Here is a 15,189-nt window from a genome sequence, read left to right as displayed (position 1 = left end):
TGCCCGACCGGGATGGGTACAGTGGTTAGAAGAGCGGCCCGACCGAACGCCCACCGTCACCCCTTCTTGGTGCCCGCGCTCGTCTCCGGACCCCCTCCCTCCCTCCGAGGGTCCGCGTCTCCTTTTGGAACCCGTTACGCCGGGTCCGCGCTGGTTTATTTATCGAGACCCCGCGATGACGACGGAGCAGGAGCCGAAGAGCGATTTCCAGCATCTCTCCTTCTCCGCCCTCTTTGGGAGAGGATGAGGCAGCAGCGGGCATCTCGGCGGCGACGCGTAGACGGACGAGCAAGGAACCAGCGGCCGGTGGCGTAGACAGGGGAGGGGGCGACCGCGATGTTATACTCCGTCGGCCGGGAAGGGCAGGGTGGAGGCAGCAGCCCTCCCCCTCCCTCCGCATCTTTCCTTACTGAGCCGCCGCCAAAGACGGTTGCCCTTGAACTCGGCAGCGGCATGCACCCGCTCCGAGTGATGCTGCTACCGCTCCTTCATTTCTGCCCTTGTCCGTTCGTCTTCTTGCAGGGAGCGGAGAAGAGAAGCACCTTCCTAGCACACGGGGTCAGTGTGTGTGCGTGCGTGTGATCTCGGTGATTTGGAGACGACGACGACATGGAGCAGAACAGCAGGGAAGGGAGGAGGAGGAGGAGGCGCGGGAGAGATTACGGTTCGGGAGCGGTTTGGCAGCCTGTTCTTGGCAGTTTGTGCGCGCATTATTATTCGGGTCAGTGGCGATGGTGCGAAGAGCCCGACAGATTGCAAGAAAACATACATATATACAATAGCGGAGTGCGGACGAGAAATACTGAGAGATAAACTATAAACGAAAAGAAGACATCGCAATCACCGCACGCTGCCGTGGCACGCGCGTGCGCCAACATTATAGCACGCGTGGCTTACTTTTTTATGCCTTTGTTTGGTTCTCTACAACCTCTACAAGGCGGGAGCTTGTGGAGTGCTGAGCCAGGTACTCCACAGGCAGAGTGGGGGGGGGGGGGGGGGGGGGGGGGAGAGAGCCCGATACCGATCTCCGATATCGGGATTGACGGATGCGAGAAGGACGTGCCAGGGGTCCCAGTACGTGCCCGATAAGTGCGAGGAGGAGCAGAGAGAAGAGGTGATGTGCGCTACGTTGTAGTTAACAGATTGGCGGCTCAACGCGCGAGGCAGAGAGCCTGGCCCGCGCTAGACGATAAGAAGAGTGCGTGCGGTTTCGATTTGGATACCCACGCGAGCTCCACCGGTTTTGCAGCAAGGCCCTAAACAACTAGGAGAAAAAAAAAAAGCTCGCAAGTGTATAACAATGCAGGTCGAGTGAAAAGGGGGCCAGCCCCACTCGTTCGTGACTGCGACCCCGGGTCCGCGAAGCAGGCACCGATTGTAGGCTGCACGCAGTGAGGGATGCTGATGCAGCCAGCCAAAGGGGCCGGCAACAATCGATGGGGACGGAAAAGAGCGCGTGGCCATGGACTGCGCTCAGGGGGAAGGCCAATGCCGTTAGGCTTGCACGACTCATTGCACAGGTGACCGGTTGTGGTGGAGCCTTGGAATATTCATACCATCCATGCAACGCGGATGAGGAGGGCGCTATATAGCGGTTTCAGTCTCCAGACAGCCCGAAGAATGCGCGGTCAAACGCGACTACATTTCGCGCGGAAAAACATGCCTCCTCTCCCTGCCGCTGCTACTCAGCTTACCTGGGACCGCATACCACACTTTGTCGGATTTCATCAACTAGGATTGTAGTAAGATACAACCTAAAAAAAAAAAAACGGCAATTGGCAGCACTGAGCTCAAGGTACGCGGCGTCTTGTATTACTCCGCTGGCCAATCACAACAGTGAATGAAATCAGCCTTTCAATGTTCGACTATAATAAACAAGCACGTATAAAAATTCAAGAGCTTATAAATTTTTTGCTTGTGGCAACAAGAAAAGTTTTAAAACGGACAAATTTTTTCTCGTGGAGAAACACTAAGCGGCGGTCGTGAATGTGGGCGGAGCTTCACTGCAGACTTCAGTTGTATCCGACTATAGAATCAGAATTTAATAAGCATATAAATTTTAATTTTTCGTGGTCTGGATTAACTTGTTATACAGGGTACCCTGCCATTCACAAGAGGGCGCCTGGAGGAAAACTCCTCGCCCTCCAGCTCGTGGCAAAGCCCCGCTATATGCTTCTATTTCTATTTTATGTATTTTTCTCCCAGTCACAACCCCGCAATTATGTCTTATCTAGATGCCATTTATTGATTACAGCTATTTGCACTAGATTTTTAGTCTCGTTTTTTTAATACACTGCACATCACTATTTAATATAATTTCACCTAATATCATATGCATTAAGTAACATTGTACTGGCGCTCTTTGGCGCTATTGCCCTTGCGCCACCAACTAATAACAACAATAATAAAAAATCTGACTATAGTGGTTTGCACATGGGTTAAATATTAAAATTAGTGATTTGAGGGTAGAACTTTAAACGGTGTCGTAGCTGTATAAACCATTCCTGCTTTAATAAACGATTAAATCAGCCGCGGAAAATATCTCTCCGCGGCCTCAAGGCGCTCGTGGCCAACGTTATGCAGGCTGTGCGTTTGCCCCCCCCCCCCCCCCAACGCGCAAGAGAACTGGAAGCCTTCTTGGCACGCCTCCACACGGCCGGCCAGCCATTGTCCGAGAACGTTATTTCGGGCCCCGTTATGCACTAGCCTGTGCACGCTCGGAATATGCTGCGGGATTTTCTGCAAACGACCGCTCTGCTGGACCCTCGGCAAAAGTCATTGGCCAACAATGCGCGCTGCCACCGCCGTCCATCGCCATCACACGTTAACCTTCGTTTGTTGTTTCGCTTTCTGTAAGCGCAGAGTCGTCTGGCCACAGCTTGAAGCTTGAGGACGTCGACATTCCCGACAACGTTTAGCCGCGAAGTCGAGCTTTTTGGACATGAAACTCTTCCTCTCCTTCCCCTTTACAGCTCTGCAAGGTACTGCAGTCTATGGTTAGGTGGATTGCATTACTTTGGGCTCTGGATTTACTTGGCGAAACAAGCCTCTGCATGGCCTTCTTACTTTAGAGCAGCGGCGCGACCAGAGTTGACTCTCGCCAGTCGGAGAGGGTAACGGAGCATACAAAGAGAGCAGCAACGCTGCTAGAGTCCTGGCCCACGCTGGCCGCACCGTGGCAACGACAGTAGAAATGCCAGCGAGTGCCCGCCGCGCACACATGGACGAAGTGTAACGGGGCACCACACGAGGCACTCGCCGAATTGCGAGCGCTTGCTTCACTCCGCGTTGCGCCAAGAGGGCCAGAGGTTCCACGTGCCGGTGCGCCGACGACACAAAGCAGCCAAACCGCGCGAGCGCGCATTGATGCAGTGACCTTTTTTTTTTTTTTTACACCGTAGAAGGGAACAAAAGTAAAGAGGCACACGCGGCGCGAGCCTCACAGGCGCGGACCCGCGGCCGAAGCACGCGCAGGACGAGGGTGTGGGCGAGATAATAATAATAATTGGTTTTTGAGGAAAGGAAATGGCGCAGTATCTGTCTCATATATCTATGGACACCTGAACCGCGCATAAGGGTAGGGATAAAGGAGGGAGTGAAAGAAGAAAGGAAGAATAGGTGCCGTAGTGGAGGGCTCCGGAATAATTTGGACCACCTGGGGATCTTTAACGTGCACTGACATCGCACAGCACACGGGCGCCTTAGCATTTTTCCTGCATAAAAACGCAGCCGCCGCGGTCGGGTTCGCGGCGGCTATCAAATTCGACGCTGAGCCACCGGCCAGCAGGAGGCGCTCGAGCAAGGCTTCATCATCAAAAGAGTCTCGCGTGGAGTCGCTCGCGCCGCAGCCTTCGCCAAAGAGCGCGTCCTTCGTTAGATTATTGCGCCCGGGGCAGACTGCCGGCGCGGCGTTTCAAAAGAGGCGGAGAGCCCCGGGACCAACCTCGCGCCGGACGAGCCGGCGTTATGGCGACAGACAATTACATAAAAGCCAGCCGTCGGTGGCGCGCCGTATATATCTGCGCTAACTGCCCGTTACGATAACAGCGCCGTATAAGTTCGCAGTCGCTCGAGCGGCCATCATTGGGGCTAACGGTCGATCGACGGCCTGCGAGGATAAGCGGGGCTGCACTGAGGGCAGGAAGGGGCCGCTCGAAGCCCGTTATCGGCCCCGCAGACGCGTTGCTCAACGACGACGCTAGGCGGAGCCCTTTAATTTCCGGGCGGGCCGTTGTCCAGCGGCGGCGACAGCCTGTGGACGCAGTCCTTGGACCTGGACCTCGGCTTGCACCCGGAGAAAGAGGCATCGCGGAGAGGGATAAGCGAAAGGCCACACACGCGAAAAGACGCAACAGTATACACGGAAGACAAATGGCTCAACCCCTTTATCTCGGTCACCCCCCACGTGTGAGCGGTTTTCTTCCGGACGCCTATCTTCAGGTTTATAAACTGCCAGTGAGCCGTCGTTTATAGTGTTCTCTTAACGACGCGCTTAAGCTTACAGCAATGTTCCCTCACTATTCCTCCCTGAACTAAAAAAGTTACCACTCCTTTCAGGCTAGGGAAACCGGAGGAACGAGGGTGGACCCGCACGGGATGCCCGCGATGTTTCTCCGCTTTCCATCTTGCACGTTAGCGTCGTTTATAAGACATTCTGGCGTCGCTTCAGTTACCACGCGTCCCATGCACTGCTCAGCAGGGCGCTCGGCTACTGATCCGGAGTTCCCGGGTTCGAACCCGACCGCGACGGCTGCGTTTTTATGGAGGAAAAACGCTAAGGCGCCGTGTGCTGTGCGATGTCAGTGCACGTTAAAGATCCCCAGGCGGTCGAAATAATCCGGACCCCTCCACTACGGCAACTCATTGCTTCCTTTCTTCTTTCACTCCCTCCTTTATCACTTCCCTTACGGCGCGGTTCAGGTGTCCAACGATATATGAGACAGATACTGCGCCATTTCCTTTCTCCCCAAAACCAATTATCATCCGATGTGCTCGGAAAAGTGAGTTCTAAGCGCAGCTTTTACATAGTAGTAGTAGTAGCTGCATTCATCCCCTTACAACCAAGCAGTCAAGTTCCCGTGGTCCTCATCCTGTAGTGGGCCGACAGGGCACAGCTGTACATCCTTCTTTGGGCACTACGCTCAAGCCGGCACTGTGTCGAGTTCGGGAGCACTCGGCTCAACCTCGCCTCTGTTTACGCGTTTTCCGGTCCCCGAAGCCCATCGGCCTCCTCTCAGCTGCGGACCGAAGGCGCCAAGAGCGACCGTCAACGACGAAATAAGTGGAAAGTAATGGCGCTTTCAAGGCCTGTCGATGAAACGAGGCCTGACGGAAGGGCGCCTGAGCGGGCGGCTGATGGAGCCTTTTTTCGGCCCAGCATGCCATTGACACTGGCGCAGGCGCGCAGCCTTTGGCAGCAGCCGGCAGAGAACGGCGCGTTCGCAATGAACTCTTTTCAGCGTTCATGACTCCTAGACGGCCCTGACTGCGCCGCAACACCCGCTCGAACAAACGGCCGCCGTACCAGAAAGGCGCCGCAGTTGCGAAGTTTGGTGGGGAAAGGACCGGCGGACTAGAGGCTGAGCGGCTGTGAAGCCCTGACCGGTGCAAGGCAAGAAGACCAGCCAACTAAAGTTCTCATAAAGAGTGGTAGAGTTTTAACGTATCGTTAAACCGAGTACACGTGTGAAATCACCCCTTACTTCAAAGACGCGAAAGCAAGGGACCTTGAGGGTGTCAAGGTCACCCTCAAGGTCACCCTCCCATTGCCTACAGCTGGCGCCACGCTCCTCCGAACTCACCCGAGCTTCCTCTCATTGGCTGCAGCTTGCGCGATGCTCCGAACTAACCCGAGCTTGCGCGAGTTACTCCGCGGCTTCGGACAATATTTTTGGTTGGAACTGCGTTAAATGAACACATTAATAAATCCTGCTTCACTCCACCATGCAAAGCACGCAACGATCGCTTAATTTCGAAAATTATCACTGTTTCATTCCGCCATCGGAACCAGGTTGCGGCAGCGTTCTACAGACTACATCATCAGCCTGGATTTTAACTTAAGCAACACGCTTCTCACTGCGTCCTATCCTAACGACGTGTCCCTACGTTCGCAACGTGCTCCTTGCAACTTTCAGCCTCTGGAAAGGGCAACGATGTACAGACAACCGGGGGAAAGAGAGGCGAGACTAGCTGAACACTTCAGTGCAGATAAACGACAGCAGTACACAACTAAACCCGGAAGAAGAGAGACACGTTTCATAGCCAAGGAGCTGGTCTGGGTGGGTTACGGCTTTCAAGGCTTTATTGGAGGCAGACAGGTGTCGAAATAAAGAGCTGCCACGCTCTTCGTGTTGGTGTTTACACAGAGTAAACAAAAACACTGCAAGTACAGTAAAAGTCGCTATCTTCACTGCGGACGTATTTCCCTTAAAGTAACAAAGGACAACATGTATCAAAGACAAGTGTTCTCTCTTTCAATGCACGGACAATGGCTTCTCGGTGCCCCTGTCTCAACAACGCCCACTGGCAGGTCGAATTCCGTGAGAAGAGCATTCCCTGACTGAGCGAACACTGTTTGTCGTTTAAACTCCGCGGTTCCCGGCACGTTTGCGTAGCGCTTTACCCTCTTTGGGAACCGCGTGTTTCCAGCCTTTACTTCAGATCTTTGTGTGCGCTGTTTTAGACAAGCTCAGAGGATGATGCGTTTGCCTCAAAACATCCAAGCAAACCAACAAAACAAAGAGAGCTGAACCAGTAGACGTTCCAACGAGAAGCTTAGAAAAACTGGCGATTTTTTATTCTTTTCCGTAAAAATCAAGCTCTTTCCTGAACGCGGGTAACAAAGGTCCTCAGTAAAACGGCACGACGGGCTACAAAAGTTGACCTCGCGAACCGCGCCGTGTCTTTTGAGCGGCCGTTCTTCGTCAAGCGACGTCCCACGAAATTTGGGTGGCCGATAGCCACGGGCAACGATGGATGGAGGGGGCGTCGTACAAGAACAAAAACGGGTCGGACACAAATCTTGCGGATGGAAAGAACGGCGACGCGGTACAAAAGAAAGAAGAGACGAGGACACGACAGAGAGTCGGGTTCTTCTTGTGAAGCCACAAAACCGACTTTTCGCGGAAATAAGTACGCCTGCAAAAGAAACTAAGGTATAGTTCGAGCCGGTGTCAAAGGGGAAAGCCTATAGGCAAAAGTAAAACTCACCGCTTAAGGCGTTGATTTGCTGGGCCGCTGTGCTAGAAATCCCAGCTGGGGAAGGAGGTGGGAGGAGAGGGAAGAGGAACGCGACCTTCCTTGAAAAGGAGGCTGTCTATGGCGTTGTGTATGCAAACAAAACAAAAGACTCACCTCTGCCCCCTTTTCTTACATTCAAGCGCCCCCAAAGAAACGTCTATTGACTGGGACGTCACGAGGAGTACGCCGTCTCACATTACACGACCATTATAAAGTCGTCCTGATTCTACAGTAAGTGAGTGCAAAGCCCAATCATACGCCCAAGGAACGGCTGCCTTTTTTTTTTTTTCATGTGGCTCAGCAGAGGGATACAATTTCCCATACAGGGATATGGACGTCTTCAAGGCATAAAGGTTCGCCTCTTTTGCAACTTCAAGCATTCGGCATCCGAGAAAGGGAATATTTGAAGTGCACGAATCGCTAAATACGTACACTGAATACAGAGCTGAATATTTCGCGCGGACATCGAAGTCATGGAGACGGACTGCGTATCTGACACGCTTTAAGGTTATGCAACGATCATTAAAAGCGCTGGACCGCCTTACAACGTTCCTTTTCACGCGGGATTGCGTGTTCGCAACTAACGTGCCGCAAGAACACTGTTTCACGCTGAAAAGCTTCCTGTGCTATCTTGCATATAGAAGCATTGGCTCATCTTTACGCCGGCACAGATGACAGGACATAGAGACGGCATGTTCAAGATCAGTAGAAGGCACACTTTTCTCAGCGTAGGGTCAAACACCCATTTTCCGAGCATTTCACCCTAAAGAAGCCGAGCACCAGGGAGGGGAAAGCTTGTACCCCTTGTATCACCGGTGGGTAACCGGCGGCACTGGGAATCGAGCCCCGCACCTCCCGCATGCGAGGCGGATGCTCAAACGACTAGGCCACCGCGGCTTGCCGCTGAGCTCGATCTCTTAATCACGATTAATAATTATGACAAATTAGTAACGTTTGAGAATACACCGCTGTTAAGATATGATGCGAGGAACTCCGCCCGCGATACTCGCAGCAAGACCGGAACATGCGCAGTGTAGTATATCAAGTTATGCACGAGCCATAAACCGACCTAAGAGCCTTCCAGCTCTCAAATGCCCACTGAAATGTGGATGGGATTTCTGGAGCGGGACCGTCTCCCAAAGAGCGCTGGCTCTTTCACGGGCGCTGACACTCCGTGTTCATATGCGCTCGAGTGATGAGAGGAGGTGGGCTCGCGCCCTCCTCCCGAAGAAGGGGGCCACCGGCGTTTCCGGGCCAAGGGCCGTGACTCCCCGCAGCGCGAGACAGGAGCGGGTCGCGGCTCGTTTGGGCCCAGACAGACGGAGTGACAGGCAGCCGTTCCACCGCCCCAGCGAAGACGCCAGCGAGCGTGCGCTCACTGCTCACGCCTGCAACAGCAGCAGCAGCAAGCGCCACGCAACGCACGCACCCCCTGCTCGAAGAAGTGGAGGAGGCGATAGCAAGCAGCCTCCTCCGCGACGCCTGCTTCTATTTCGGGAAATCTCAGCCCGCGGATCGCCAAGTAGGCAGGACGCCCTGCCTTTCTCCGGTGTGTAGTGCAACCAGCCTACCCTCCCCCTGCTACGTGCGTCGCCTCAACGCCAGCCGCTGTCGCACGGCTGCTCCTCTCGATACTTTGCCTGCTTTCGCAGCAATGACGCCGCTACTCCTGATGCTGCTGCGGATAGATTCAGCGCCGGCTCCCGCGCTTCTTGCGGCAAGGCGACGTTCGAGGCGGGAGCGGCTCAAGTGAGGCGCCCGTGACCCGTCCCGTCACGTGCCGGCGAGGAGGCAGACGTCAAGGGCAGGCGCAGCCAGCCAGCCGTCCACGCCGGCGCTGCGCTGTAGCGCGGCTCTGTGTTTCGCTCGTGCTGGTGCTTTGTTTGCTTTTGAGCGCCCCCCCCCCCCCTTCCCTCTGGAGGCTGCTCCCGTTATACCGTCGCTCCGCGCCGGCTTTGACGCTGCCGCGTACAGGGGAATGCACGGCCCATACACTGTATGTGCACGCGAGCACGCGTGATATGCGTTGGCGAGTCGCACATCCTCTTCACGCAGAACCGGCGTTGACCCTTCACCTTCGGCGATAGTGCTGCGCGGCTGACGCGAATACCGGCTGACGCGTGTATTCGCGAAGGAGCGCTTCTTACGTTGCCTCCTTGTTTTCCTGTCGCTGTTAAGCCCCAACTCGATGGACGCATCCTACGCGTACCGGCTGAGCGCCTACGCGCACGGGCGTACGCTGGATCCTGTCTGCGCATGCGCAAAGCGAGACGCGCGCGCGTTGCTAGATATCTATTCATGTCAGATATTTTCGGCCCTGGCGACGCGCTGGCGCATGCGCCGGAAGTGGCTCGCTGGTTTGTGGCCAATGAGAGGGCACAGTTCCCGCTATATCCGGAATGAGCCTCCGTGGCGGGCCGACTGATTTTGTATTGTCAATGAGCTGCGACAGCCCCCTGCGCAAACATGTCGTACCTAATAAGCAATGAAAAATTAATCGCTGCTGTTGAGAGGCGCCGCTCGCTGTGGCTTGCCAGCCACAAACACCACAAAAATAAGCTCGATGATGCTGTTGGTTAAAATAAAGACCTGAGAAAACTGCACTGAAATACGTGCCAGTTTGAATGAAAAGCTACTATTAAAACTGCAGTTCAGTTTATATATTACACAACTTGCCTTGCTACTTTCAAAATCTAAAGATTTCAAGTGGCAGTCTAACTGTTTTGGCCAGTTCCAATCTATGAGGTCTAGCAACAACGTGCTAGTGCGCGCACGAGCGCGAGTCAGCGACAGGCTATGGAGGTGCACACCACTTGCGACGCCCGTCGCGACGCGGCGCTAAGCGCACAGGCGCTCTGCGCGTACGCGTAGGATGTGCCCATCGAGTTGGGGCTTTAGGCGTGCGGCCGCGTGCGCGTGTGCCCGTTTTTTTTTTGTTGTTTCAGAGGCACCAAGGTTTTCGCGGTGTAAGATTACATTGACGAAGATTGTCATTTTTTGTTTTGTTTTGTTTTCAAAGAAGCGCTGAGTTGTCTAATTTATACCTTATTCGCAAACGTTTAGTAAGCAAGTACGTATGCTCAAATGGGATATAACTAGTGTGGGACAAAATCCTGTGGTTTCGTACGGACCTCCTATTAAACTGCATATATGCACAACACCTGGGCAAATTTGAATGCATGGTTAATCGTGAGAGCTTTCTAGATGACAGATTCGTGAGATAACCGGTCGCGATTAATACAATGAGTGTAGCCATTGTATGTACAATTGCGTTCACGTCATCAATAACCTTATCACGAGCCTGACTACGCCCACTTAAGGGCAAAGGCTTACCCCATATCTCTCCAATTAACCCTGTCCTGTGCCAGCTGCTCGCGTTTATTACTCCCACTGTTAAACGCATCTTGAGAAATGGTGATTCCATAACGTACCTACACGTCCCGGATGAAGTCACGGATGTTTATTAAAAATAATAATTGGTTTTGGGGGAAAGGAAATGGCGCAGTATCTGTCTCATATATCATTGGACACCTGAACCGCGCCGTAAGGGAAGGGTAAAGGAGGGACTGAAAGAAGAAAGGAAGAGAGAGGTGCCGTAGTGGAGGGCTCCGGAATAATTTCGACCACCTGGGGATCTTTAACGTGCACTGACATCGCACAGCACACGGGCGCCTTAGCGTTTTTCCTCCATAAAAACGCAGCCGCCGCGGTCGGGTTCGAGCCCGGGAACTCCGGATCAGTAGTCGAGCGCTCTAACCCCTATGATGGGGCAGGTAATAATGGAAAACTTGCAGATACCAAACGCCGGCACGCTACGGGATCTGCCGTCGCATGCACTTTGCCTGCACGTCCCCCGAGCCGCCTCCTTTTCTCTAATAACGCCGTGTCTCGCGTGCATCTGGACTGCACGTGCAGCAGCGAGGGGGGATGCAGAGGACGGCGTCTGTCGGCGACGCGCCGTCGAGCATGCTAAATCGATTCGGGGGCCACGGAAGTCGCCGCTCCAAATAGACAGCAGCGCCCGCAACACGGGGCGGCCTCGCGCGGTTGCCTCCGCCTCTGGCAACCTATTCACCCAGAGGCGTCGCAGGAAGCGCGTGGCACGCCGCTTTCTCTCCCCGATTCCTCTTTCTAGGCTTCTCCTTCCTTCCCAGTTGTGTGGCATTCTTTCTCTCCTTGAGTGCCTTGCTCTCTGGTTGTTTCTTCTGAGAACGAGAACCCCAGGGCGCCTGCGTTCTGTTGCCGCGCGTATCTCCGCTTCGCGACGCTTATTTTCACGTCCCCAACGCACGTGTTCTGAAAGTTAGCTGAAGTCCTCCTCTCCTGTCCACGGATCCTTTCACCGAAGGACAGCGCATGCGCGGCGTACAGTTGGGGGCGCATTTAGACAACTTTCCATTTCCAAAGAATAATGACAGACAGGAAACGCACAAGGGGCAACAGAGCCGAAGGAGCGAGCCAGCTCGTCATCAGACGCCGTCAATCAGCGCGATTCCAGCTAGAGTCAGCGCCCGTGGATCATGCGCGTGCTTCGACAAGTTTCGACGGAGAAGGAACTGCTTAACCCTCTTCGTTTTTATGTTTATTTATTCATATTTTGCAGGCAGCTGCCAATTTACGCGCGCTATGCCTTCCCATTAGCTGCAACAAAACCTCGCTACGCGCTATCACGCACGGCTTCGCGGAATAGCCGCAGCGAATCTTCTTCGACAGCCTTGGTCAAAAAGCGTAGAGCGTAGTCGGAAAGGCAGAAAGCCGCCAGCTACGATCAGCCAAATTAAATCACTAGAAGAACAAATGCCTTCCTATTCTAATTACAAGGGGCCTGTGCGTAGTTCGTATGGTTGCTTGCCGGCCACTATCGATTCTCCTTTCTATTGGTACACCCACTCGAAGGCTACCGCTTCCTCTTCCATGCATTACACGTTCCACTCAAAACCATTTCTTCGTCTCAATTCGGATCAGATGTAGACTATGTCGTCAACTGGAGTGCGCCCTTTGTTGCGTGCTTCACTACTCCATCCTCCTTTCCACCACGTGGCATGTAGTGTATGAAGTCGCGCAAAGTACGGGACCCGCGAGTGCAAAGGTGTAACAGCTTCTGTCGCATCCGCGGATATAATAATAATAGTTGTTTTTTTTTGGGGGGGGGGGAAGGAAATGGCGCAGTATCTGTCTCATATATCGTTGGACACCTGAACCGCGCCGTAAGGGAAGGGATAAAGGAGGGAGTGAAAGAAGAAAGGAAGAAAGAGGTGCCGTAGTGGAGGGCCCCGGAATAATTTCGACCACCTGGGGATCTTTAACGTGCACTGACATCAGCGTTTTTCCTCCATAAAAACGCAGCCGCCGCGGTCGGGTTTGTATCCGGGAACTCCGGATCAGTAGTCGAGCGCCCTAACCATTGAGCCACCGCGGCGGGGCAGCGGATACAGGGCAAAGTTGGTTTTTAGGACAGGTTTTACTCCCTGCGTCTTGTTCTCGGGACAGGCTTTCCCATCGCTTTGCTCGGAGTAATTTACTACCTCGCCAATCAGTCGCAATTAGAGCTACAAAGACGAACACGCAAGCTGAATCGAGACAATTCGGGAAGCGTGTGCCAGGGCAGACTGTGCAGAAAACTGGCAGAGGAAACAGACGCAATAGCAACAGCGACTCACACAGCTTGAATCTCGGTCGCGAAACGACAGGGATAATTAAGCGCATTCGACACTGTTATACGCAAGATGAACGACAGCGCATACTCAACATCCGTGCCTCTGCCATGTCGCTTTCTCCTCGACCGAGTGCTCTAAAAGCTCATCTCCGTCGCGCAGAAAGCTCCGTTCCACCAACGGAAAAATAACATGCGGCGGAAACTCGAAGGAACGGCGTCATTACGAACGTTACGCACGCGATGAGCGCAATGTAGCATGTACGGTTCCGCAAAGACACAGAGACGAGCGGGCATGCGAGACGCCTCTCCTCTCAGTGGAGGGACGTCGCCATTAATTACGGCCACCCTGCATCCGCAATCCCGTTTATCAACTGACGGGCAAGAGTAGAGTGCCGTGCAAAGCACGAGTCGGAAGAGCCCCAAGAGAAGCCGAGGGGGGGGGGGGGGGGGGGGGGGGGGGGGGGGGGGCGGAGGTGCTCGAATAAAATAAAAAATATATCCCTCGAGGAGGCGGCGTTCCTCCACGTGCGCGTCCGGCACTGCCGGAGTAGAAAGAGGGGCCTGTGTCAGTCTTCCCACATCTTGGGCAAACGGGTTGTGCGCCGTAAGTGCTGTGCAGTGCGGAACTTCCGCGGACGTTACAGTGTGTGGCCTGGGTCCGGCCTTGCTGCAGCCGCCGATATCACGGCGCGGACAGAAATTGGAACACCGCAGCGGCGCAAGGAAGAACGCAGAAGCGCTACTTGCTTTCCTGATGTTGCGCCTCTATTTTTAATTTTTTTAGAGTAAAGGTGGCGGTGCCGCTGATATCGTATAAGACTATCGTCAGAGCTTCGATCACAGCGTCTTCTAGACTAAACAAAGTACTATGAGCAGAGGCTGAACAAAGTATGCGGCTAGGCGGCAAGGCAGCCCTAGTTTCGCTCCTCAACGAGCGCATATCAAGTCGAAGCCAGTGGACGACGCGGCTACGACTCAAGACGCTGCCCAGAGCTGAAGTGCGGTTGGTCAGCGCTATACTGTGTCAACGCGTACTCGTCCGCCGTTCCGTCGAGTTCTGGTAGCTTGTGTGTCGCGAATGACGCAACAGAGACAGATCCGCGTCACCCGAGCGCCTCCTTTCCCCGATCCTGCTCCTCCTCATAGCCTAAGAAGCCGGAGCAGTATGGCCACGCACGCCAAAGCCGAGGTTAAAAGCCTTCGCGTGACGGCTTTTTTGAAGACCACCGGCGAACAGTTGTTCTTTTGCCCTCACATACCGGTGTTTATCGTGCGCTGTCCTACAAGAGCGAAAAAATCTTGCCAAGCGGCGGCTGCGAGTATCTCCTGGCGACGTTATGACACAACAGCCGCGCGGGCTCGGTCGTAAACAGGAGGGAGGTAAAGAAAAAAAAACAGTACAATGATGAGTACGCAATGTATGTGGCGCAAATGATACTTCGTTTGGAAGCTTGTGTAGGAGGTACATAAGTAAGGAAACACGATACTCAAGTAAAGCATGAAGTTGAGTTAGTTGGTTCTTAGATCAGCCATATTAAAAACTGCGCGAAGAAGACGGGACAACAAGAAGAGGCACGAACAGGAACACACAAGGCGCCTTGTGTGTTTGTCCTCGTGTCTCTTCTTGTTGTCCCGTCTTCTTCGCGCAGTTTTAATAAACACGATACGTCCGACCGCCCTGAAACTTGCTGTCATGAATGATAGAGGGCGCTTATCTGGCACCAACGGCCGGGTCAAGACGACAGAGTAAGATGAATAATACGTAAAGCGGCGTTATGCGCTCCTGAGAGACGAGGGAGGAGTTGACTATTAACGTGCGTCGCCCACAACAAAATGCTGGTTATGAGGCAGCACGTGATTGGCGTGGAAAAGCCATCGGCAAAAAAACAAACCAGAAGGATAATCTGACAAGCAAGAACAAATATGCGCCCACAAACACACAAACGGCCGAACAAACAAGCCAAGCTGGGACGTGCCGCTCGGCCTTCAACCCGGTGCACACTTATCGGGTGGGCAGCGCGCCGCCCACCCCACCCGAACATCGCCGCTCGTTCGTGTCAGCCCGGACCGACCAGGTCCGGGGAGCGCGGTCGGACGGTGCGGCGCCCCACATCCTAGCCGTGACCCCTTCAGAGTCGAGCACGCGCAAACCCACAAAAAACGAGGAAACTATGTAAAAAAAATAAATAAAAAGGAGCTGGCCCCCATTGGAGGAAGAAGGGCGCGGACCCCGCATAGTGATCAGGATTCAAGGCACCCGCTCCGGCCGACAGCGGAAGACGAAGACAAAGCAC

At 53.9% G+C, this 15,189-nt stretch overlaps 1 protein-coding gene across 1 annotated transcript in view; it reads right to left on the bottom strand.

Annotated features, from left to right (window-relative positions):
* The window catches only part of LOC144125957 (uncharacterized), a 144,817-nt gene that overhangs the window by 36,234 nt on the left and 93,394 nt on the right, over positions 1 to 15,189 (bottom strand). The gene's annotated exons all lie outside the window — the stretch shown is intronic.

This window comes from Amblyomma americanum, chromosome 3 (genome assembly GCF_052857255.1).
Source record: "Amblyomma americanum isolate KBUSLIRL-KWMA chromosome 3, ASM5285725v1, whole genome shotgun sequence".
NCBI classification, from domain to species: domain Eukaryota; kingdom Metazoa; phylum Arthropoda; class Arachnida; order Ixodida; family Ixodidae; genus Amblyomma; species Amblyomma americanum.
Note: the sequence above shows the minus strand (reverse complement) of the source record. Positions and strands in the feature narration are given on the sequence as shown.